Raw genomic sequence first — 24,834 nt, 5'->3', positions numbered from 1 at the left:
GTGGATATGTAATCTGCTGGTTCTTAAGGAAAAGATGTATCTTTGTTGCAATGGTGCATTCAGGGGTACCCTGCCAGATTAACTACATATAAAACACAATCATCCAAAAGGGGCTATCTGTGGAAAATAGAAAGCCATAAAAGAGATTGTATTGACTTTGAAGTGCCATGATTACAAAGGTGATTGTTTGGGTCATAATGTTTCTAAGAAAAATATTGCTGAAATATAGCCTCTACTTTACTGATGGCCTAACTTCTCTCCAGTGTACACTTCACTGAATAAAGCAGACATAGAACAGTGAGTTAGTTGCTGAAAAACAATAAACATGAACATTATACTGAAGGATTAAATATGTTTTTACACCTCTCTAATCCAGCCACACTCTGTAGCATTTAGATTACCTCCAGGACATGGCACGGTCACTGAGGATAATTGAATCCATTGATCTCAAGCACTTCTATCCACACAACTTTTTAGTCACCTAATTTATTGTAATTAAGATCAAAATATAGGGCTGGATGTTTATTGTGTTTTCCCAGTGTCGTAGAGTGCGTGTACTTTTCCATGAAGGTACAGTGAAGCAAAAATGCCATTGTCTTTTGAAAGAACACATTATAAGAATATAAAGTAATACCGAGAATTTTTAGGACCTCAAACCACAAAACACAATCACCTTCCATACAATCCCTCTCATTTTATACATTTTTTTTTTCCTATTTTCATTTGCTAAGCTTCCCAGCTTGCCAGGGTTTTCACTGAGTGGTAGAAATGGTCAGGAATTTCTGTCTTCCAGCAAATAAGCATCTCTCATCTCTGTCAATGAATATTTGATCATCAGTTATTTAAGCCACATCTCTTTATTTTTCCTTTTTTTCTGGGAAATCCAAAAAACTCTCTGCTCAACCGGTTCCCTATGAGAGATCCACACATCACATCAAAAAAAAAAGGGGGAAGGACAGAAAACTTGAAATCTTTGCAACTCTCGTTGATATCTTATTCTGCTTATGTTCCCTTTATGCTTTTCTTCTGGGAGGTGTTACTTGTCCTCTCTACATTACATATACATACTGAAGCTTTTTTAACTTATGTAATCTTGTGTGTCCAATTTTATTTTCAAAAATTTTAGAATTTCACCATAATCAGCAAATATTGATTAAAAAATGCCTTTGAATTTGATCTGGTAGAAACATGTAGTTGCTTATGATCTAAAAAGATAATGCTGACTTAACCAACAAACATTTTTTAATGTGTATATTTACACATGTGCCTGTTATGTGCACTGTTCTGAGATGATTTATGAATAGTAAGCCAATGAATCATATTGTTGCTGTCAAATGATGTCAATTCTGAGTCATTACAAGCTTCTTCGTGGTATCTATAATAATAGATTATTACAATAATAAGATTTAATACAATTCAATGAAACATAAAACTTTTGACAGTTGCTTCCTTCCTGTTGATATATGTGTTTTTTCTTTAATAATTATTTAGTAAGATGAGAGCAAAGGGGACAAGAGCACTTGGTTGTCAGTAGTTCTTTGGTATTGTCAGTTATTTCAAAGAATCAATTCTTGGCTTGTTATATTGATGACAGTAATGTAAGAACTCTGGGTGATGCCAAAACAGATCAAAAGTGCCAACGCTGGTTTCACATTTTCTAATTCTAAAACAAGTGTGGTGAAAACCTTGGGCACCAGAAAAAAAAAAAAAATCTGTCAACTCTCTCACCAGCAGCTGTCACCTATAGTTAATCTTTTTATTTCTATTTGTGTATTTCCCCTCACACCACCCTATCTCCCACACACTATGTCACCATCTGCTACCACATTTTCCTGCATCCAATTGACCTCTCCAAACATGGCCCTGCCATTATTTTCAGTAAGTCAGGCATCACTAAGTCAGTGATGGCAATGTCCTTTGAAAATAAAATTAAATATTTCATAACTGAGGTAACAATATTTGCCCACTATTTCTATATATCTAAATGCGTTTTCTAGGTGGAGGGACAGTAGCTCTGCTCTGGGGTTCACCTAAGGTTCTAGCAACTAGGGAAAGCATATCTAATTTTGAAAGGGGTACATATGAAAAAATAAGAACAACATGAACTTTTTTATTTTTTAATTTTTTGCTTCACAGGACTGATGACTAATGGGAAACAATAGAGAACTGAAAGAATCAGTCAACTTACAGATTAATAGTCAATAATGTGGTCAGTGGCAAAGACTGTTAACATCTGTGCATATTTGGTTTGCCTCTCTTTTCATGAAAATTACACTTTGTTTCCAACTTGCTGCTAACTGAGGTCATATGATTGTTCTGACCATTTCATTGTAAGGACAGATGCATAGTTCTAAGCTGAAGCATTTGTCTTTTTGAGTAGCCAGGATCTCAGGGGTAATTTAGTTACCATAGCATAACCTGGCCTATTTTGGCTGATACTGTTGGTCTTCAGTTAATCTAAGTAATTGAAGAGTTAATCTGTTTCTTTCTTTCTTTTTTTTATTCTTATGTTAATCCCCATACATTACATCATTAGTTTTAGATGAAGTGTTCCATGATTCATTGTTTGTGCATAACACCCAGTGCTCCATGCAGAACGTGCCCTCCTCAGTACCCACCACCAGGCTAACCCATCCTCCCACCCCCCTCCCCTCCAGAACCCTGTTTGTTTTTCAGAGTCCATCGTCTCTCATGGTTCGTCTACCCCTCCGATTTCCCCCGCTTCATTCTTCCCCTCCCGCTACCTTCTTCTTCTTCTTTTTTTTTTTCTTAACATATATTGCATTATTTGTTTCAGAGGAACAGATCTGAGATTCAACAGTCTTGCACAATTCACAGCGCTTACCAGAGCACATACCCTCCCCAGTGTCTATCACCCAGTCACCCCATCCCTCCCACCCCACCCCCCACTCCAGCAACCCTCAGTTTGTTTCCTGCAATTAAGAATTCCTCATATCAGTGAGATCATATGCTACACGTCTTTCTCTGTTTGACTTATTTCACTCAACATAATACCCTCTCTCTTTTATCTGCTCCTCATAATGAGGATTTTAATGATTGACTATTCTGTTCTTCAAGTATTCTGGATATTCACTTGCATCTGGTTACTAAAAGAGCCCTAATCCTTACCATTATGTCAATTATGCAAAGGATTTTGCTACCTTCACAGGTTAGCAGAAGGGGATATGATAGGGAATTTTATGTAGATTTCCTATAGCCCTCTGCCATCAGTCAGAGACCCACAATCACAATGGAAGAAGTTCCTCTGGAGGAAGTGCTAGAGCCTCCTGCCAGAGAATAACACTGTCTGATGTGACAAAAGAGGCAGAAGAAATAGGGAATCAACGTCAAAGCCTCAGGACCCACACTTCTTCCACATTATGACCAGAGAATAAAATATAACCACAGACTGGAGAGAACTCTAGTAGAGATAGAATTGTTTTCTGAAGACAATATTGAATGTTCCCCTTTCCTTAAAAAGGAAGTAAATAAAGTGAATTTGGATGGATTCCCAGATTGCACATCTGCCTGTCTAAATTACACCTGAGAAGTAGCAACCAAACAGATGGAAGTGAGGAAGATTAGGGAGCGGCTTTCTTTCGATTTTATGTGCCTGTAATCACAATGGCTTATACCCTTCACAACAAATGGTCTTCTGGCTGGCAGACAGTCTTGTAAATACAGACTGTAACACCTGTGTGTCAAGCAAGTGGATACAGGTGCAATGGTGCTTTCCCTAGATATATAAGATAAACTTTGCTGAGTTACATGCATGCACATCATTCTAGTTACCACTGCCTCCTTCTATAAACAAATCATTAACCATAATGTAAAAATAATATTGCATAAAATATTGGTGTTATTAAACTTAATTTCTCTTTGGTACATTGGAGGAGAATTAGTCTGTCATATTCCACTGTATGTGTTCTCTTGTTCTGCCCCCTCTTTCCTCTTCAACCGTCTTTAACTTCTTTCTTCATTTTAAGATTTCACCAAATAGGATAAGAATATCGAGGTGTGTTTAATAGTCAAAATGTATTTCCTTCCTTTTTAAAAAATCTTCAATAATATTTAATAGATTTGGTGAGTTGAGCAGATAAAAAAATTTTCAATAATCTTAAATTGTGGAACCTTTTCCAAAAAGCCCCTGAAATAATTAACATAGTAAGTCTGCCTTCTAAATGGGGTAGCTAGAATTGTGAAAGGTTTGGTATTTAAATGAAAGAGAACATGAAGAAATAATGCATTATGGCAAGTAGCATTTTTTGAGAATTCCAGTGTATGCAGTCCTTATTAACATTTAAGAAATAGATTTCTAACAAAACAGGGGAGATTAAATATCCAGTGTGTTAGTGGAATTTTTAATAAAGTGTGAAATGTCTCATCACTGCAATGGATCAACAGCTTAAAACTGAGCTAGACAAGGATTAAGAGGAGGTAAGGCTGACAGTGAATTAACTGACAATGTGAAATGATCTGCCAGCTTTGAGTCAGGTGCTTGGTAATTGTCCCACTTAATCATATACCATGGTATTGGCTAGCATTAATGCATTCCATTTGTTAGCTAAGATTTTTTTTTTTCTCCCTCATAGGGTCAATAGCATTTTTTGTAAAATATACTGGAAATGTAAAGTCCAATAGGATCAGACATGAACAAACAAATACTATTCTGATTAATTCTGAGCCTGATAGCTACCTTAGAAATAGGGAATAGTATTTCAGGATTCTCTATAAATTATGAACTCTTGTGCAATGATCACTTTAAATTAGATCTAACACATCTGTTAGTCTCATAAGATTCTACTTCTGTCAGATAAAAGTTAAAAAATAAAATAGCCATTTTATATTTTTGTATCATATGATTGTACTTTCTAAGAAAAATTACATTTTCAAATAAATTATTAAATTTAGACTAAGACTTGAGTCCTTTGATCACCTTGGTTACAGATAATGGATTTGACTAAATTTATGACACTGCAAACGTTATTTAACCATCATTTAGGAAGAGTTTGTATGAATCAGACAGGTCAAAGAAGATTTTTTTTTTCAATTTACCACAACTCATTTAAATGCCAAAGATGTAAGAAGACATGAAAGTATCAATCTTATCACTCTCACTTATTACGTATTTGTTAAATTTGATTGAATTTAATAAAGGCACAGAAAGCCTTATCAAATTTCTTAGAAATTCCAGTTCACAAAGGCATATACACATGAATTTGGATGGATACATGTACAACATTCATCTTAATGGAACTCACTAAAAGTAGCTGAATCACACACACAAACACACACACACACACGCATACATAAAATCTGGAATGACCAACTCTCCCTGTCTGTGACCATCCTGGTTTTTGTATTAAAATTTCTACATCTCAGGAAATCCCTTGTTCCTAGGCAAATTGAGATGGCTGCTTAACATAATGCATACACACACACACACACACATGCACACACGCACACGTGCTGTCTGCTCTCACTTTGAATGTGTAACCAAAATCTTCACAATCTTTAAAAGAGCTCTCTACACTTTTGGCCAGGAGAGAAAATCAGAAAAAAAAAAATCATAAGCCAACAAAATATATTAAGCAACAAATTTCAAGACATTGAATTTCTTTGTTATTCAGGTACATTAGAATTACTATTTGGGGTCACTTTTTCCAGCCTGAAGAACTTCCTTTAGTATTTCTTATAAAACATGTCTACCAACAAAAAATTCACAGGTTTTGTTCATCTAAGAATGTCTTTATTTACTCTTCACTTTTAAAGGAGAATTTTGCTGGATAGAGAATTCTTAGATAACATGTATTTGTCTTAGAATGCTCCCAGTATGGCATCTATTGCCTCCTGATTTTAGTTGCTTTTTTCTTGCTTCTTCCAAGGTAATCTCTATTTCTTTGGTTTTCAACAATTTAATTATGATGTGTCTGTTTATGGGTCTTTTTTTCTATCCTGCTTTGAGGTTTTTTACTTTTTTGGATGTATAGATTGATTTTTTGGTGGCAAACTTGGGAAGTTTTCAGTTATTACTTTTTTAAATATTTATTTTCTTCCCCATTCTCCCTCTCCTCTCTTCTGGTATTACCAGTAAGTATACATTGATGCACATAATGGTGTACCATGTGTCCCTTAGGCTCTGTTCAATTTTCTTCATTCTCTCTTTTTCAAATTGTATGAACTCTATTGATCTGTCTTCAAGGTCATTGATTATTGATTATTTCCTTTGCTACCTCACATGTCCTATTAAGTCCTGGGGTGAAATTTCATTTCATTTATTGTTAACTTTTCAAATCCAGAATTTCTATTTGTGTTCCTTTTCATAATTTCTATCTCTTTATTAATAGTCTCAACTTGATGAAATTTTAATTATTTTATTATTTAAAAAGTGTTTCTTTTGGTTCTATGACTACATATAATGACTGCTTTGAAATCTTTGTCTGCTAATTTGAACATCTGGACTACTCAAAGGCATTTTCTGTTGACTGCGTCTTTCCTATGTATGAGTCATTCTTTCCCCTTCCCTTGCATATCATATAATATTTTGTTGAAAACTGAACATTTTATATGATATATTGTAGCAACTTGGGATTCTTATTCCTCACGTCTCAGGGATTGTTGTTATTGCTCTTTTTGTTCATTTGTTTATTTGTTCAGTGAATTTGCTGGACTGATTCTGTGAAATCTACATTTCCCATGGCATACAACCTCCCATGCCCATACTCAATTTATTTTCCTTGTTTTCACTTTTAAGGTTAGTTTCCTAGTGTTCACCCCTAGGTCAGCATAGATTAATGATTAACACTGATCTTTCAGGGGGTATGCTTAAACACCCTGAGCCAGTAAGTTTTTCACCTTTTTCCATTGGATTAAGTGTGTGACTTAAGAAATGATGTCAATTTTCAGGCAGTTTACAAGTCTGCCTCACATTCATCTGGGGACTTGAATATACTCTCTTCAGGACTCTTAAGATGGTGTATTAGATTTTAGGAGACACAATAAGCAAGTTATGGATTCTAAATTGATTTACATATAGCTACCCATGCCTGAGAACAACTTAGAAAATATTCCCTCACTCAGGGAATGTTTTAAATTCACTTTGTACACAAATAATGTACAGGATATAGAAAAATTTACTCTCCCACACAATTTAATAAAGTGAAATTATTTTAAACTTTTGTAACAATTTTCAAATTGGCATTCTATGTCAAATAAATAACTTTTAGAAATTAATGCACTTGAAATGCACAAGTGAATAAAGGTCCCTCATATAACCCTTTTATAACCATGCCCACTTCTCTCACACCCCACTCCACCTTAACTCCTAGAACCACAAATCATTTTTCATTTCTATTATTTTGTCATTGGGAAACAGTTTTATAAATATAATAACATAGCATGTAACCTTTTGTGATGATCTTTTTCATTCAAAATAATTCCTTGGATATTCTTCTAGGTTCTTATGTTTATCAATAGTTTGATCCTTTTTATTGTGGACTGGTAGCCCATGATATGAATGTACCACCATTAGCTTAACCATTCATCTCATGAAGAACATCTGGGTTGTTTCAGATGTAGACTATTTTAAATAAAATGGATATGGACATTTATCTAGAGGATATTGTGTTAGCATAACTTTTTATTTATCTGGGATATAAGCCCAAGAATACAATTGTCAGATCATATGGTGGTTGCATGTGTAGTTTTATAAGAAACTTCAACACTGTTTTTCCAAATGGGCTTTACCATTTTACATTTATATCAATAAGGAATGAGTGATCCAGTTTTTCTGCAACATTACCAGCATTTGGTGTTGTCAACTTTTTTTTTTTTAATAGCTGTTCAGGTGGGCATGTAGTGATATTTCAGTATGACTTGATTTTGCATTTCTCTAATGATTAAAGATGTTGATCTTTTCATGTGTTTATTTGCTATCTATATTTCCTCTTTGGTGAGATATTTGCTCATACATTTCTTTTCCATGTTCTAATTTCATTGTTGTTGTTGTTTTACAGTTGTGTTTTGAGAGTTCTTTAAATATTCTACACACAAGTTCTTTATCAGTCTGTGATTTAAAAATATTTTTTTCCCAGAGTGTAGGCTATTTTTCATTTTTAATAGGATCTTTCACAGAATAAAGTTTTGAATTTTGATAAAGTCCAATTTATCATCTTTAGAAATGTTTATGGGTTGTGTTTCTGTGTCAAATTAAAGTATGCTTTGCCTAGTCCTAGATCCAGATTTTCTACTGTTTCTTTCTAAAAATTTTATAGTTTTACATTTTACTTTTATGTTTGTGATCCACTTTTATGTACATTTTATATATTTTACATTATATTTTTGTATATTTTATGTAAGAGATTGTGTAGAATTGGTGTTAATTCTTATTTTAATTTTGGTAGAATTTGCCAGTGAAATCATCTGGGCTTGGCAATTTCTTTTGGGAGTTTTAAGGTTATGAATTCAGTTTCCTTGTTAGTTATAGAACTATTCAGTTCTCTGTTTCATATTGTACAAGTTGTAGTAGTTTGTGTTTTTGAGGAATTGGTTCATTTGATCTAAGTTTTCAAATTAATGCATGTAAAACTGTTTATAGTATTATTTGGTTCTCTTTTTGAGGTCTTCCATGTCTGTAGTGATGCCTCCTATTTCAACTCTAATATTGGTAATTTGTATCTGCTCTCTTATTTTTTTTGTCAGTATTGCTAGGGTTTTGTCAATTTTAGTGATCGTTTCAGTGTTGAGAAGAAGAAATCAAGCAGTGAAGTTTAAAATAAAATAACTTGTGTACATATATAGATATGAATATAAATATAGCTCTATGTATATATATATGCATACATAAACACATATGTATAATCTTTCAGAATGTCTTTTCTGTAATTTCAGTAGAAAAATGAAAACAAAGCTGAAGTTTGTGTATAGATAGACCTATCATTCAGCAAGACTTCATTGATTTATAACTTGGATAAATCTGATCTACCTAGACTGCCATTTCATTTTTATGTTATTAACATGATAGCAAAATGTTCCCATCTCAAAGATTCCATGCTCAATGAGGTTGTCCCTGATTGTTCTATTTAAAATAGTAGTATTCTCATATCCATATATCCTCACCTTCCTGCTTTTTTCATTTCAGATAACACTATTTACTTTACAATATTTTACTTATTTATTTTGTTATTGATCTGTCTTTCCTGACTACAGTATAACCACCATGAAATCGGGATATACAAACCAAGTGAATAAAAACTTAATAGCAACATTTGACAGTGCCTTTTGCAGTTTTATATGATTGTTTTCTAGTCTGCAAATTAGTGTAAAAACACCTATATTTGGTAACATGATATAAATTGTTTTTTCTTATTTTATGATGTTTATCTGCTTTTTATAATTATAATGGAAGGGTCCCATCTTTAGTATAATGTGATTAAACTCTGATTTAAACAAAATTTGATATTTTGTAGCTTAAAGACACAACTCAAATGAAGTATACAACTGAAAAATAACTTCTGTACTACCCTTTTATCTGCTTACTTTATTACTTTTTTCCTCAAAAGCCCATTCACTGTCATGATGATGAGTACACTGAGATTCACAAACTCTAATTCCATGCTACACCTATTTTGTGAATATTAGAGTTATATTTTCATGGCCTCATAAATAAAAACTTCAAATTCATATTAACTTCCTTCAAAACTGAGCTCATAATCTCCCCTACCAATTACTCCTCCTATATTTTATCTTATTTGAGATATCATCTAGTTGCTTATTTCATAAATATAGCAGTCATGTTGGATTACTCTATTTATCTTATGTTCAACATTCACTTGCTACCAAATATTTAACAATTCCACTCTCAAATCTCTCTCCTTTCTTCATTCCCATTGCATGAGGTTCCTGACACTCATTAGGTCTATTCTAGGTTATTGTTTAGTAGAAGTTTAAATAATAAATTCAGACTTGAAACATTACTTTTTAGATTAGGCTCCATATATGTCCTCCTCTCTTATTCTGCTAAATTTCACTAAACAACTACAAATTTAGAGACATACTCAAAGAAGCAAATCTCTGATTTTGTGGCACACCGCCCGTAACAAACCTAAACTAAAGCATCATCCTAGCTTTACTTATCTGTGTTAGAGACACATATCTCATCTGTATTTATCTTTTTGAACTGTATTTGGATATTTCTATTCACTATATTTAGCAAATCTGTGATTCTAATAGCATTTTGGGCATGACTCTAAAATAATTTGAGTGAACAAATGACAATAGAATAATGCCAGATTTTTAGGCATAATACTTGAGTGCTATGTATTTGTGATAATAAGAAACAATAAGACATTCAATATGCCCAATATTGTTTGATATTTATCTATCAGGTATTTCAATGTGCTTGTTTCCTAAAGGATTGTATACGTAATAATTAGAATTGTGATAAAGCACATATTTCTAAATGAGTACTCTGATTCTGTTGTAGGTTAAAGGGCAGAGTTGTGATAAAAAATATCAAATATGATTTAATGGCCTAAGGTTGTATACTTCCTTTGAGATTCCCACTTTTAATAACCTCCAGTATCATGGATAAAACTGAGGCAGTAATCATTACTGAAATGGATTTTCTGGCAGAAATGGACATCGCCTCTAAGAATCAATAATCAGTTGAAACTAACAGGGTGATTAAATGACCTCCTTTTTATTTTACCTCATGTTGAGTTGCTTTTTAATCTTGATTTAGAGTCACACTGCTAGAAACAAAGATAAACCGAAGACTTAGAACATTAGAGCAACAACGTGAGGCCTATTCATTATGAAGGGTAAAGTCTCCTTTCCTTCAATCAAGGCATTTCTAGCTAATCAATGCATTCTAAAGGAAAAACTGAACACTCTAGGTACAGACTGTATAAATGCCACCACCTAAGGTGGCGGTTTCTTTATAAAGCTCTGCACCATTAGCTTTGCTATGGCAGGTGCTATATATATTTTTAATTTACCATGCCAGTGATGCTGGGGGCTATCTTTGTATTGACCAGTAATGTTGTCATTAATTCTTTTCATTCATGTAGTTTATCCCTCCCATCTCTTTACAGCCCCCAAAATAACTGCCTCAAGTAGGCAGCAAGTTAATTCTGCTAGCCAGCTATTTTCTACCACATACAGGAAATGGAGCCGCTTACCAAGTAGAGTTTTACAAAGTTTGCCCTGTCAGTTACTATGTAAACAACTGTATTGACCAATGGATTATTTTTATTCATCTACTAATAATATACACATATGACAGTATGGAAATGAAATTTGTTATTGTGTGCACCTAAAAGAAATAATTAAATTTATAAAATATAACTTTGGAAAATCAATAAAATTCAAAAGCAAAATTTGTTTGATCTTTTAACCAAAGGAAAGTCAGATAGATAAATAGATGGATAGAAACATAGGTAGACAGATATAGACAGATGCACATTTGTGCATCCACACGTGTGCATGAAGGGGAAAAGGAGACAGAGAGATAAAGATAAAGACTTTTATATATCTTTAGGCAGAGTTTTATTTACAATGATTTTTATCTTAAACCTTAGATTCTTCATAGATTGAACATGTTTTATATCTTTATAATAAATATTTCATGTTTGAAATAATATAAATTAATAAGATTATAGCAGAACAAGTGAGATATTAACAATTATCATGCATCTTCTCTTCAAAGGGTTTTTTTTTTTTAATTTTTATTTATTCATGAGAGACAGAGAGAGAGAGAGGCAGAGGGAGAAGCAGGCTCCCAAGGAGCAGGGAGCCTGATGCTGAATTCGATCCCAGGACCCTGGGATCATGACCTGAGCTGAAGGCAGACACTTAACCATCTGAGCCACCCAGGCACCCTCTGCAAAGGGTTTTAAAATATAATTTATAATCAATTAATAAGCCTCACTGCCAAAGAGTTCTCAAAGAGTTATTTAATAACAAGGAGCTAATTTTCAAAATGTTGCAACTGCATACTGTGAGCTTTAAAATTTTTCACTACTGCCTTGAGAGTCACTTAGGAAAAATATTAGACTTTCTAAAGAAATAGGTTTTTAAAAATGTTTTAGCATTATAAAATGTCCCAACTGTTCCTCTTCAAGTGAAAAATGTGATTTCATTAAATTTTAGACAATAATTTTTCAAATTCCATTTAGTTATTTTCACATCCTCTTACACATCTTTAATACCGTACAGTTTGACAAGGATAACAGAAAGGTGTTCTGTACTTCTTAGAGCATCTTTATAAGAGACACGTGATGTCTGACCATATCTCCTTTTTGTGAGGTTAATTTTGATCAGCATGTCTAGATGCTCTCATTTTGATCCATCCATATAAAATTTGCTGTTAGCCTCTCACCTAAGAACTTTAACTGCCATCAGTGATGATTGTCTACTTCCATTATTTCTTTAATGGTGGAATAATGGTGATATTTTAATTCTATCACATCTTCCTCATTCATTATCTGGAATTCTTTACATTATTCTAGGTGTCATGAAGTATAGTTCAAATAGGAAATACAGAATAAATCTTTGACTTGTTCTCATCCCAATTACTCAGAATAACAATTGGTTACCAAGCATGTAATAAAGGGGATAAATATATATTTTTATGATGATTATTAATCCAAAGATGTTAGCATATTTGATCTTCTTCTTTCAATCTATGGCAGTTATTATTTTTGATGCTCGTATTGTCCCATCTCTGACTGCAGTAGTCTGTTAAAGTTTGTTTTGTTATGTTTAATATAAGCCCACTGGTAATAATAGCTTCCATTTTATTTTGTATGATAAGATGTTTCAGGCTCATCCTACACATATTCTATTCCAGATCTGGAATCAGATATTTTCCAAGGAGCTTTCATTCTTTTTTTTTTTTTTTTTAGATTTTATTTGAGAGAGAGAATGAGAGAGAGAGAGCACATGAGAGGGGGGAGGGTCAGAGGGAGAAGCAGACCCCCCACCCGCCGAGCAGGGAGCCCGATGCGAGACTCGATCCAGGGACTCTAGGATCATGACCTGAGCGGAAGGCAGTCGCTTAACCAACTGAGCCACCCAGGTGCCCCGAGCTTTCATTCTTATTAATGAACTGTTATTACAGATCACAATCTGGACACTAGTTTCTCATTATAGTTGAGTTGTTCATTGTTTCTCGATTTTTCAAGGCACACAGCTAGAAACAGGAACACATGTATTTTATTTTCACTGTGGTTAATTTAAGGCTACTAACATGGCATCACTGAAGACAGTTGAGAAAAGATGCACCATTGTACAATAGCATATTATGTTTTCACCATACAGATACAATAGATGTAAATCTCAAGATTATAGGTGTTAGAAAAATGTAATAAGATAATTAGAAAATAAGGTTTTTAGTATTTCTTGCCTTAAAATTTTAATATAATATATTTAATTGTATGGTTATATAATCTGTTAATAATAACTGTAACACAGGGCTCACAAAATTATTGAAAATACAAAAACAGGTGGAATGAGCTGGCTCAAGCACCCAACTTGTAGGTATACATTAAAAAAAAAAGACAGTTGAGGGCATTTGGGTACTAATTTGGTTTTTGATATTTAAGAAATATTGTAAACCTTTTTAGGTGTGAAAATAGTATTCTGGTCTTGTCTTTTACAGATACATACTGAAATGTACATTTATAGGTATTAGTGATTATGAGTCATGTGTATATGAGGGTTCATAATACTATTCTAATTTAATCTGCCGAAAAAATACTTCCATAAAATGTGAAAAATATAACATATTGATTTTCCAAATTCCAGAGATACAAAAAAAAAAACAACCACAAAGTAAGGTCATCATCCTCAAGAGTCTTATTATACTGGTATACATTTCAAACTTGTAAAAAATTATGACACTGTTGATAAAAAGTTTAAAATGTGCTGTAATTATAAACAGTGGAGAGAAACTAAATACATCTGGGGGACTGGGAAGGCCTTTTTGCAGAAGGGGGTCTTAATATATGTATATGAACTTGCCAAATGATAAACAAAGATAACATTTCACACAATAATCCTTATATGCAGCAAATGAAGTTTTGAAATTATAGAACATATTGGTAAATAGTAAAAAAACAATTTGAGCTTATTGTTTCTTTCAGATTATGTATTTTATTGAAAATAAAGTACTTTACATTATGATTTGGTATAATTTTTCATTTTAATTAATTTTCATCAAATTAGAGTTTTGGCCTATCTTATTAAAATTATTAATTATTCTTATTTTAAACATGTTGTTATGGTTAAAAGTGTATGGGATAAATCTGTGATGTCATTACACAAAAAAGATAGCTATTGAAATGGCTTTCTGTGAACTAAATTATTCAAAACTCCAGTTAAGATTTAAGTTATGTGTTTCAATAATAGAAAGGAACTTATAGATCCCATTATTGGGTTACTGACTGAGGAACATTTTAGTCCCTGCTGTCCAAAGGATTCTCAATCATGCTGCTGAGAGCATTTGATATTTTGAACATAAAGTTTAATTTAATAAAAGGATAAAACCTAAAATAGTCCATATTGAGACATCTTCTAAAACACTATTATAACTATCTGTAGATACTTATCAAATTAGAGACTCTAGGGATTATTGTCCAAATGGGAAGCTAAGGGTATATATAATTTGAAAATATTCCCCTGGTGATTTTTTTTAAGATTTTATTTATTTATTTGCCAGAGGGACAGGGAGAGTGAGAGAGGAGAGCACAAGCAGGGGGAGCGGCAGAGGGAGAGTGAGAAGCAGACTTCCTGCTGAGCAGGGAGCCCAATGTGGGGCTCAATCCTAGGACCTGGGACCATGACCTGAGCTGAAGGCAGATGTTTAACCCACTGAGCCACCCAAGCACCCCTCCCCTGGTGATTTTAATAACTTTTCTCATATTATACTTATTCTGAATCCATTGAGGACCGCTGAACCCATGTTAATGAAAGAGGCACATCTGAAGGTATTAAAATATTTGGGGAGAGTTATTGACACATGTTTCAAGTGTTGACTTTAAAAAAAATAAAAGCCTATGGTATTAGGAGAATGGAAAAAAGAAAACAAGGCAAAGATAATTAAATAAACAAAAAGAAAATTAGAAAATCAAAATTATATAAACAGGAAAGAAGGGTATGGAAGAGGGTCCAAGAGAAGGAAAAAGAAAAATAAGAAAGAATAACGTCAGAGCTAGAGGAAGAGGACTATCCATACCCTAATCACAGCCATGGAAGTTTTGATTCTCCTTCCACTACTTTTTATGTTTATCCTCTTTATCACTCTCTTGTCATTTTGCTCTTAAATTAGTTTTTATCTCACTTTTATACATAACACCTTTTTATTTTTAATTTTTAATTTTTTATTATGTTCCATTAGCCAACATATAATACATCATTAGTTTTTGATGTAGTATTCAACGATTCATTAGTTGTGTATAACACCCAATGCTCATCACAACACCTGCCCTCCTTAATACCCATCACCCGGTTACCCCCCCCATCTCCCTCCCTTCTGTAACCCTCAGTTTGTTTCCCAGAGTCCAGAGTCTCTCATGGTTTGTCTCCCTCTCTGATTTCTTCCCATTCAGTTTTCTCTCCCTTCACCTGTGGCCTTCCATGTTATTCCTTATGTTGCACATATGAGTGAAACCATATGATAATTTTCTTTCTCCGCTAGACTTATTTCACTTAGCATAATTCCCTCCAGTTCCATCCATTGCAATGCAAATGTTGGGTATTCATCCTTTCTGATGGCCGAGTAATATTACATTGTATATATGAACCACATCTTCTTCATTCATCTGTTGAAGGACATCTTGGCTCCTTCCACAGTTTGGCTATTGTGGACATTGCTGCTATGAACTTTGGGGTGCATATGGCCCTTCTTTTCACTACATCTGTATCTTTGGGATAAATACCTAGTAGTGCAATTGCTGGGTCATAGAGTAGCTCTATTTTTAACATCTTGAGGAATCTCCATACTGTTTTCCAGAGTGGCTGTACCAGCTTGCATTCCCACCAACAGTGTAATAGGATTCCCCTTTCTCCACATCCTCACCAACATTTGCTGTTTCCTGTCTTGTTAATTTTAGCCATTCTTACTGGTGTGAGGTGGTATCTCATTGTGGTTTTGATTTGTATTTCCCTGATGGCCAGTGATGTTGAACATTTTTTCATGTGTCTGCTAGCCATTTGTACGTCTTCTTTGTAGAAGTGTCTGCTCATATCTTCTGCCCATTTATTGACTGGATTATTTGTTTTTTGGGTGTTGAGTTTGAGAAGTTCTTTATAGATCTTGGATACCAGCCCTTTCTCTGTAATTTCATATGCAAATATATTCTCCCATTCCATGGGTTGCCTCTTAGTTTTGTTGATTGTTTCCTTTGCTGTGCCAAAGTTTTTTATCTTGATGAAGTCCCAAAAGTTCATTTTTGCTTTTGTTTCCCTTGCCTTTAGAGACATGTCTTGAAAGAAGTTGCGTGGCCAATGTTGAAGAGGTTCTATGTTCTCCTCTAGGATTTTGATGGATTCCTGTCTCACATTTAGGTCTTTCATCCATTTTTGAGTTTATCTTTGACATAACACCTTTTTAAAAAAACAAAGAATTCTATAAGATTTATAATGAAAACCAATTTTTTTAATGCATCACTGGTTCCCTGTTTTGATTTCTAGTTTATTGAAGCAACAAGTTTATACTATTTTACTAAAAATAAAATGCTTGTTCTTCTGTTTCCTGATATTCCATCCTATTCACTCCCTCCAGGTATGGGTAACTATATTATTAGGTTTTTATATAGTCCTCCATTTAGGATCTATAGCCTTCCGAAGGTGAAATAGGAAAATCTACCTTTCTTTTAACCTCCCCTCACACAGCAGTATCACTTTCTTCCATCTTTGCCAGTTCGTTAGTATAGTTTACTAGGGGGCATTTTTTTTCAATTATTGATAATGACTATGTGAATATTACTCAACTTAAGACATGTAGTGTACTGTGATTATATTTTCTTGTTTTCTTACCTAGTTTTCTTCTTCTGTATCAGTAACCTGTCCTCCAACTCACTGGGAGGTTAAATTTACATTCATCCTTTAGCAACCCTCCAACATTCTACTCCTGTCAAGTACTGGTTTTCTCCAGGCTTGGTTCTAATCCTAGAATCTCTCTCTGTCACTGTCCTGAGGATTCTTTTCATCTTTCCTATTTGTTAGATAACAGTTTCCTTCCCTTCCTTTCTCCTTTTTCATGGCCACATTATCTTCCATCTTCATGAGAAACATCCTATAGGAGACAAAGTTTCAAGATGCCATGTATATCAAAGCATGTTTAGTCTACTTCCCACAGGAATGTTAATTTCTCTGAACATGTCCCTCTCTCTCTCTCATCTTTCTATATATATCTATGGAGAGAGAAAGAGGAGCCTAGACAGATCCATCTTTCTCTCCTCCTTCTCTGTTGGTCTTTAGGGACTTATGCTTAATGTCAGTATAATGGGCTTTTAAGGATGAGTGGATGCAAAGACACATTCCATCTACCAGGTTCAAATAAAAGCCACTCTCATATTTAATATTTTCTAATTAACTTTCCTTATTTACAACCTTTTGTTTCTTTGTCTTACTGTCTTATTAGTCCCTTTTTACTAATTCATTCATTTATGTTTCTTCTTTCACTAATACAATTGCCAGTAATATACAAAATATTTTGTGGGCCTTCTTCCACTCAAAACCATTGGCATATTTCTCTATCCTACTTTTCTTTATATTCCTTTCACTTCTCATCTTTTGATTACAGACTTTTTTTTTTCTTTTTTTTTTTTAGAGACAGGGAGGAAGAAAGAGGTGTGGATTAGCAGACGGAGAAGAAGAAAGAGAATCTTAAGCAGGCCCCATGCCCAGCAAAGAACTCAACTTGGGACTTGATCTCACAACCCTGAGATCATGACCTGAGCTGAAATCAAGAGTTAGTTGCTTAGCTGACTGAGTCACCCAGGTGCCCCTTGATTTATGGACTTTTTTTTATTTTCACCATGACATGGCACATCTACACATTTTTTAAACATGTACAATTTAGGGGCACCTGGGTGAGGTGTCAGTTAAGCATCCAACTCTTGGTTTCAGCTCAGGTCATGATCTCATTGTCCTGGGATTGAGCCCCATGTAGGGCCCTGCACTCAGCATGGAGTCTGCTTAAGATTCTCTTTCCCTCTCCCTCTGTTCCTCCGCTATGCACTCTTTTTCTCTCAAATGAATATATAAATCTTTTTAAAAATGTACAATTTAAATAAAAATAGTGAAATAAGTACCCTCCATAGTAATCAATAAAATGTTTGCAAGGACCTTAGAAACCTACTGTGCTGCCCCACAAAATACCCCATTCTTGATTCCCCCAGAAGTTACCATTATCCTAAACTGTGCATTTACTAAACCTTTGCTAAAGATAAAGTGTTGGGTTCAATCTGTCTTTCTATATGAATGAAATATGTCCTTTGTGACTTGATCTGTTCATTCACTCAATATGTTTTTGAGATCTACTTATGCTGTACATTTAGTAAATTTTATTATTTTGTTGTTTTTCCTTGTGTACATACCACAATTTAATAATCCATTATATGATTGATGAATATTTGTATTTCCATTTTTTTAATCTTTCTATAAAATAACAGCTATCAATATTTCTTTTGCGTCTCCTGGTGTATATATTCAAGAATTTTGATAGACTATAAACAGATAGTTAAATAAGAATATGTGAATGTTCTTCTTACATTCAGAATAAGGACTAAATAATGAGAGCATGTGAATTTTCAAGTTAATAGGTAATTACAAACTTTTACCAAAGTAGTTGTAGCAATCTGCATCCTCATCAGCTGTATACGACATTACGTTGATTGAACTTTTCCAGAAAATTTGATATTAACAGAATTATACTGATGGCATGGACCCTGGGGTCTTAGATCTTTGCAGTTTCCTATAAAACTCACTACTTTGTGTGGGGGGGAGGGGAATGAGAGAGATCTAGCCTATATCTCTTATTCCCCATGCCTGATGTTGTTTGCTGGGTTCTGCAGAACCTGCCTAGTGAAGCCAGTCCTCTGTGTGACCAATTGCTAGACTTCCTGATTTTACTTCTATTTTTTATAAGTGCAGAAATTAAAAAGATTTTTCTTTTTTTTTTACATTTTTAAATTTTATTATGTTACGTTAATCACCATACATTTCATCATTAGTTTTTGATGTAGTGTTCCATGATTCATTGTTTGCATATAGCACCCAGTGCTCCATGCAGTACGTGCCCTCTTTAATATCCATCACCGGGCTAACCCAACCCCCCAACCCCCTCCCCTCTAGAACCCTCAGTTTGTTTCTCAGAGTTCATCGTCTCTCATGGTTCGTCTCCCCTTCCGATTTCTCCCCCCTTCATTTTTCCCTTCCTACTTTTCTTAACTGTTTATTCAGTATGTAGCTGTTAACTCCAGACCATCTTTCAGAGTGTCAGGTCTGCTATACTATAAAAAATAAGTTCACTGGTTCATGTTTTGAATGGGGTCAAAAAACAAAATAAATGATTCTGACAAAAGAAGCTCTAGTAATGAAAAATTCTAGATTTTTTTGCATTCTTTATTGGTTGTTGTATTATCTAGCCTTACAGCTACGCCAACAAAATAACAATAACAGGATAGATTTATCACATTTTAAATATGAACAACTTATCCTCTTTGTATCTCATTTTTGTTCTGTATATGGATATAGTGAGAGTATCACACTTGTTAGATTTTAGAAAACACCTACTACTTATTTTTAACTATTACTGAACCCATCGTATGCTGAAATGAAAAACATAAATTGAAATATATGATACTACAAATTTCTAAAAACAGTTGAAAAGTCCCTCTTGCTCTTAATCTTTTGCTCTCACACTCACATTCTCATAAATAAACACAAGTGCATACACATGTGCTTTGGAATTCACGGAGAAGGAAACTGAATTTCATAAATAATTCTTGAAAATGGTTTAGAATAACAGCAAAAATATGTTCCACTATTGTAATATATTTAAAGAATTAAACAAATTCTTGTAGAGCTGATCAGCATTTGCAGAGGCTAAAAAGACATGTTTTTCAGAATCATAAAATAGGGGACCACATTTGTAGCATACAAGCTAAGATATAGACAAGCATCGGATTTAAAACAACAAGACAAAAACCTTAATGTCTTTAGAAGATCCTTATAATGGAAGTCTTTATGCCAAAGCTTATTCTTAATTCTAGCCTTGCTCTTTGAATGTTTAACTTAATATAGCTGGGCCAATCCATCATCCAAAAGCCTATTGAGTGCCTACTATGTGCCCAGCATGAGAGCGGCAGAATCAGGCACCTCTGACAATTTGATTGTTGGATCTGATTTTCTGTCACCTTCTTTCAGGCTCCCCCAGAGAGAGAAAACCTGGAGGTAGCACGCTCTGTCCCTTCAGGGAAATCTTAATGAGACCTAGCAGTTCAGACTGACAACCTACAATCAGACCTGATTTTTACTGCCTTTCTTTTAGAATGAACATTGGTCTTTTTATTATGCTGCTTTATAAGTCCTCTATCCTCAGTCATTTCATTTTTACATATTTCTACATGAAAAAAATTAATGAAAACTTTTATTTTCTCAAATGAATGATTGTAGTAGAGGCTGACCTCAATTACTAGTGCAAAGTTGTTACCTCTTGAGTTGAAATGCAAACATAAAAATCTTCACCTTTAAAATATTAATAGGGTAAATCTAAAATAGTTTACAGAATTTTATTTACAGTTGCTCTTTCAGTTTTCATTCTTCTGTTTCTTCAGACTTAACCTTAAAATCTACGAAGCTGTCTTTTACAGTATTTTTCCTTTAATTGGATTTTTTCACTAATCACCTTATTTTTCCTAATTTCTTGTCTAATAATAAATTAACTTGTGTCTATTTGTGTTGCTGCAATGCTAAGTTTTTTTTTTAATTTGATATTGTTAATGCTCATTCAGTATATCATTACCTGCCCATACACTTTTGAGAATCAGACTAGGATTCGGGTCAGCTATTACAAATGGCAAACAAAATAAAAATCTCTTTTCTAGTAGATGGGTCCGAAGTAGATATCTAGGTCTAAGGCCTGAAATTTCAAGCTTTGGGTTCAAAAGTACAAAGAAAGATTATCAGATTGGATGATTTTAGAAGGTTGATATGGGGAGCTATGTATTAGAAGCAATATGGTGGTCTAATCATCAACTATACTTTCTCGGCAGGGAGAGATCTAGGTTTTGTGGTACCTGAAGCTTATACAGGGTGGAGGCCCTTTAAGAAAAGAAAAATATATTAGTAATATAAAATTTGGGGCCCCTCCCAAGACCTTAGGAAGGCACCATGGTAGTTAGAGGCCCAAGAACTTAAGGTTTATTTGATTCATGGTAAATCTGCCTCTGCTCTTAGATGAAATTTCTAATAAGATTAATTTTAGATAGAATATAATGTCTGTGTACTTAGCATTGCCTAATACATCAACTGATAAGCTATCTCAGTGTTAAAATACTTGATGTGCTGAGACTTCTTAAAATTGTTCTAAAACCACAAATTGTGGTGAGTACAGGCATTGTATTGAATTTATGGGTGATGAAATGGGAATATTTTATCAAGGGAGACTGGGAAAAGCTGAAGTAGGAGAAATGAGGCAAGAAATGGAGAGTAGAATTGTAATGGGAAGACCAGATAATGCAATGTGATGCACAAAGAGAAAACACACCATGAAAAAATGATGGTGGTTTTATATAAACTGTGTAAGTTATTTCAGAAACTAATTAATAATCAAAAATAACATTTATATAAGAGAGGCAAAAACTCTCAAGTGCAAAATTGGTAGCAAAAGTGCTGTCATTTTCAAACACAAAAATAATATGTTAAATGGCTTAGATTTAATGAGAAATCATTCACATTATTATCAGACAAATGTTTTAAGGAAAAGCTGAAGAATATTTTTCTACGGGCCTTTTCCTTGGCCTATATTTGACCTGCTTCTTTTTTAAATTCAAATGTCACATTTTTTTCACCCTTAGAAATGACAGATTCATCTTTTAATGACTTAATCCGAGGACTAGTAATTCTACATAGAAGCGTAAGTCTATGACGATAGAGTAAGTCAAGGAAAAGGAGACTTGTTAAAAAAAAAGAAAAAGAAAAGGAAATGATTGGTATTATAAAAGTTATTCAGAAAAGTGTGAGTGAATCTAAGGGACAAATAATTCTGTAGCATGTCATGCAGTGAAGTAAAGTAACAGTATTATAGATGTGATTATGCTTCTTGAGATAACATTTGCTTGATCGTAAACTGACTTTAATATTATATTATCATTACAAAAGCATTTTAAATTAAAATATATAAGAACTAGGCTTGGTAATAGATGGGTTGAGAATTTTAAAGTATCAAACCAAAATAATAAATTATTATGTATTTTTATGAACATTTTAGACAATCATAATGCCTGAAGTCGAAGTAACAGATGGATTAGGACAACAGATGGACAATTTATTTCACAGACTGAATACCTGAGACCACAAGCACCCACTTGGAAAACCAGGACACACTGATCTATTGCAGCAACTAAATTATTTGTTGATATGATGTTCATATGATGAATATTTGTTTATGATTAAAATTAAGAAAAAATAGACAAAAATGAAATATTGTAATGAAATAATTAAAACTAATTCACTAAACCAAATTATTGAAAAACTACTAGATGAGCAGTTTCTACCTAAGAAGTATTCATTCTATTATAAGGTGCTTTGCCAGAAGTATTGAATGTTTCCATGTCCAGTTGTTTACTCAAGATAGCTATCATAAAATGTATGTCATATATAAATATAAGCATAAAAATATGCAAGTGGTAGTTTAAAACTAGATTGATCATTAATAAATGACGTTATATAATTTTAGATGGATGCTGTGGTATAATTTGCCCATTTTTCAGTTCACATGTCACTAGATGAGATATTTCTGCTTGTGATTTTGAACCTCATGTTACATCAATAAAGGTAGATAGAAGGGAATTGTCTTGTCAAATATTTTAAACTATTATACTAATATAAAATACAAACAAATATTATGTTAGCATTTATTTCAAAGAGGTTATTTTAAGTGTCCAGGTTGTTTTAGTAGTTACATATTTCTTCAGAGTAGCATCTTATATTATCACTTCTCAAAAAAGAAAAAAAAAGGAAAACTATGGCCTTGAAAAAACATTATTCTCATAAAAATTTTAATATATCATAGCTGTAGAAATTTTGAGTAATACTTGATTAGCAGCATTCCAGTTCGGGATAAGAAGTATGGAATAGTGACCTAGCACTAAATTGGACCAACACTAGTTTCAGTACTATTATAAGCCGGTGCCCAGTGGAGGTATTGACCTTGAAAGCCTTATGTTTCTTTTCTGCAACATGTCAATGGCCTTTATGGTCTTATTTTATGTCTATGTTATCGTTTACATATCTTTTTTATTCCTAAAATTTTGTAATTTAATGTAATGAAAGTATAAAAATTACAAAAAAGCAAGGATAAATAGTATTAGAGTCAGAAGCATGCCAAAGATTTAGTAGTATGTTATGGATACAAAGGTTCTAAAATATCAGATATAATATTCCAGATATACTGAAGATCTCCTGACATACTTTGGACACAGAAATTCTAAACATTTAATATTTGAGTAAAAACTCTATAAAGTCGGGTCACCTGGGTGGCTCAGTCGTTAAGCGTCTGCCTTCGGCTCAGGTCATGATCACAGGGTCCTGGGATCGAGCCCCGCATCGGGCTCTCTGCTCAGCGGGGAGCCTGCTTCTCCCTCTCCCACTCTGCCTGCTTGTGTTCCCTTTCTCACTGTCTCTCTCTGTCAAATAAATAAATAAAATCTTTAAAAAAAAAAACTCTATAAAGTAATACACAGGAAGATTTGAGTACTTTCAAATCCTTCCAGAAACAACAAATTGAAAACTACAATAGAAGAATATGAGATTGGGTAAGGACTTAACTTTTGAAATGTCACTTTCTGGAACATGTGCTGTAAAATCATTGTTCAACCAGGTCCCTTCTCTCTTCCTCTACACACGTGCACACTCACACGCACACAGAGCTATTCGCTTAAATTGCCTGCTTTCCTAGTGACAGCCTATTCTCAGTGGAATTTGTTTGCATTTTGATGTGTGCCAATCAGCCTTCATTTTCAAAGGAATACAGTGACAGCTTCTTCCTCTAGTGATAACTCAGGTTATAGATATGATTTGATTCTTTAGTTACATAAGTTATGATGATAATCTATAATGATTGAAACTCAATTTCTTTTTTTTTAATTTTTAAGGTAATTTTATTATAAAAATAATGTTCCTCCCTTAGAAAGAGTTAACATTTATTGAATGGGCCACTATAATTGCATGTACTTTGCTTAAACTAACTCATTTATTCTTTTTTTTAAATTTTATTTTATTATGTTAATCACCATACATTACATTAGTTTTTGATGTAACATTCCATGATTCATTGTTTGCGTATAACACCCAGTGCTCCATTCAGTACGTGCCCTCTTTAAAACGCATCACCAGGATAACCCATCCCCCCACCCCCCTCCCCTCTGGAACCCTCAGTTTGTTTCTCAGAGTCCATAGTCTCTCATGGTTCGTCTCCCCCTCCGATTTTCCCCCCCTTCATTTTTCCCTTCCTACTATCTTCTTTTTTTTAACATATAATGTATTATTTTTTTCAGGGGTACAGGTCTGTGATTCAACAGTCTTACACAATTCACAGCACTCACC

The 24,834-nt window shown here is 33.7% G+C and overlaps 1 pseudogene; it reads right to left on the bottom strand.

The window, feature by feature from the left end:
• The window catches only part of LOC110583552, a 53,487-nt pseudogene extending 34,596 nt beyond the window's left edge, over nt 1-18,891 (bottom strand).
• Nucleotides 18,892-24,834: the final 5,943 nt, after the last annotated feature.

This window comes from Neomonachus schauinslandi, chromosome 8, assembly GCF_002201575.2.
Source record: "Neomonachus schauinslandi chromosome 8, ASM220157v2, whole genome shotgun sequence".
Classification (NCBI taxonomy): domain Eukaryota; kingdom Metazoa; phylum Chordata; class Mammalia; order Carnivora; family Phocidae; genus Neomonachus; species Neomonachus schauinslandi.
This window is presented reverse-complemented; position numbering and strand designations above follow the sequence as displayed.